Below are 2,500 nucleotides of genomic sequence, written 5' to 3'. Positions count from 1 at the left end.
TCCTTCTCTCCTATCCTCCCTTCCTCATGGCCACTTCCCTACCCCCCCCCCCCCCCCCCCCTCTGAATTTCCTTGTAACCTCTCTTTCTTTCCTTCCTCCCTCTCGCTCTCGTTTCCCTGTCCTTTCCTTCTCTCACCTTCCCTCCCTCCTTCTTTCATCAACTTGTCTCCTTTCCTCCAATGCTCTCTCTCTCCTCTTTAATTGACTCCTTTCCTTCCTCCATATCTCCTTCTTCTCTTCCTCTCCCATCCTTCCTACTCTCCTTTTCCTGTCTAATTTCTTTCTTTATTTCCTTCTCAGTTTCCTTAGTCTCTTTTCCTCTCTCCTTACCTTCCTCCCCTCTGTCTTTCCTTGTATCCTTACCTTCCTCCCCCTCTCTTACTCTCAGCTTCCCTATAGTCTTTTTTCCTCCCTCCCTTTCACTCCTTTCCTTCCTCCTCCTCCTTTATCCTTCCCTCCCTCGTCTCATGAAGCTGTAACAAAATGGCGTTTTGCTGAGTTTTACACACACACACACACACAAACACACACACAAACACACACACACACATCAATCGCTTATCGGCGCCGTCAGAGATGCTGAAACAACACCGCCGTATCTTTCACTTCCTGTCTAGAGAGGAAGCAGGAAGCAGAGGAGCTCTGCAGGGACTGAGCATTCTTCTGCCCCCTCCCCCCCTCCCCCCATCTCCCTTCCTCCCAAGCAGCTTCCTACCTGCTTTTATTTTGAAAGGTCAAAGGAGTAAGAACTTTTTTAAAATTGTTATTAAGAACACAGAAAAAAGGAGAGGATACAAGGAGTGGAGGAGGCAAGGAGAGAAAGCAAGGAAAGGAGAGGAGACAAGGAGTGAAGGAGGCAAGGAGAGAAAGCAAGGAAAGGAGAGGAGACAAGGAGTGGAGGAGGCAAGGAGAGAAAGCAAGGAAAGGAGAGGAGACAAGGAGTGGAGGAGGCAAGGAGAGAAAGCAAAGAAAGGAGAGGAGACAAGGAGTGGAGGAGGCAAGGAGAGAAAGCAAGGAAAGGAGAGGAGACAAGGAGTGGAGGAGGCAAGGAGAGAAAGCAAGGACAGGAGAGGAGACAAGGAGTGAAGGAGGCAAGGAGAGAAAGCAAGGAAAGGAGAGGAGACAAGGAGTGGAGGAGGCAAGGAGAGAAAGCAAGGAAAGGAGAGGAGACAAGGAGTGGAGGAGGCAAGGAGAGAAAGCAAGGAAAGGAGAGGAGACAAGGAGTGGAGGAGGCAAGGAGAGAAAGCAAGGAAAGGAGAGGAGACAAGGAGTGAAGGAGGCAAGGAGAGAAAGCAAGGACAGGAGAGGAGACAAGGAGTGGAGGAGGCAAGGAGAGAAAGCAAGGAAAGGAGAGGAGACAAGGAGTGGAGGAGGCAAGGAGAGAAAGCAAGGACAGGAGAGGAGACAAGGAGTGGAGGAGGCAAGGAGAGAAAGCAAGGAAAGGAGAGGAGACAAGGAGTGGAGGAGGCAAGGAGAGAAAGCAAGGACAGGAGAGGAGACAAGGAGTGGAGGAGGCAAGGAGAGAAAGCAAGGAAAGGAGAGGAGACAAGGAGTGGAGGAGGCAAGGAGAGAAAGCAAAGAAGGGAGAGGAGACAAGGAGTGGAGGAGGCAAGGAGAGAAAGCAAGGAAAGGAGAGGAGACGAGGAGTGAAGGAGGCAAGGAGAGAAAGCAAGGACAGGAGAGGAGACAAGGAGTGGAGGAGGCAAGGAGAGAAAGCAAGGACAGGAGAGGAGACAAGGAGTGGAGGAGGCAAGGAGAGAAAGCAAGGACAGGAGAGGAGACAAGGAGTGGAGGAGGCAAGGAGAGAAAGCAAAGAAAGGAGAGGAGACAAGGAGTGGAGGAGGCAAGGAGAGAAAGCAAAGAAAGGAGAGGAGACAAGGAGTGGAGGAGGCAAGGAGAGAAAGCAAGGAAAGGAGAGGAGACAAGGAGTGAAGGAGGCAAGGAGAGAAAGCAAGGAAAGGAGAGGAGACAAGGAGTGGAGGAGGCAAGGAGAGAAAGCAAAGAAAGGAGAGGAGACAAGGAGTGGAGGAGGCAAGGAGAGAAAGCAAGGACAGGAGAGGAGACAAGGAGATGTGCCGAGATGAGGAAAAGTCTTAAAGAGACAGTACGCGATTTTACCACCAGTGCGACGTGAGAACAAAACCACAGGTGTACACTACATTACCCACAATGCCTTGCTTTAGAGTGACTGTATGAGACCAAGAAACAAAAACAGGAGTTAATTTGACTCCTTCGAGGAAAAAGGAGGAAGAGGAGGAGTACAACTGGTTCTGGCAGCGACAAGAAGAAGAAGAAGAAGAAGAAGAAGAAGAAGAAGAGCTTCTTAAATTTGAGAGAGGAAAGGAAACAAGGAAGGATAAAATATGAGGAAACAGGACAGACAAGTAAGGAGGAGAGAAAAGGAGGAGAAATGGTGAAGAATGAAGATGCAGATTGATGTGAAACAGACAGAAGACACCATGAAAGAAAGAAAACGGTGTGTGTGTGTGTGTGTGTGTG

General features: G+C 49.6%; 1 protein-coding gene across 2 annotated transcripts in view; it reads right to left on the bottom strand.

Moving 5' to 3' along the window:
• The window catches only part of rreb1a (ras responsive element binding protein 1a), a 55,933-nt gene that overhangs the window by 41,457 nt on the left and 11,976 nt on the right, over positions 1-2,500 (bottom strand). The window lies entirely within an intron of this gene.

Source organism: Cyclopterus lumpus, chromosome 20 (assembly GCF_009769545.1).
Source record: "Cyclopterus lumpus isolate fCycLum1 chromosome 20, fCycLum1.pri, whole genome shotgun sequence".
In the NCBI taxonomy this organism is placed as follows: Eukaryota; Metazoa; Chordata; class Actinopteri; order Perciformes; family Cyclopteridae; genus Cyclopterus; species Cyclopterus lumpus.
The sequence above is the reverse complement of the archived record's forward strand: the minus strand, read 5'-3'. Positions and strand labels throughout refer to the sequence as shown.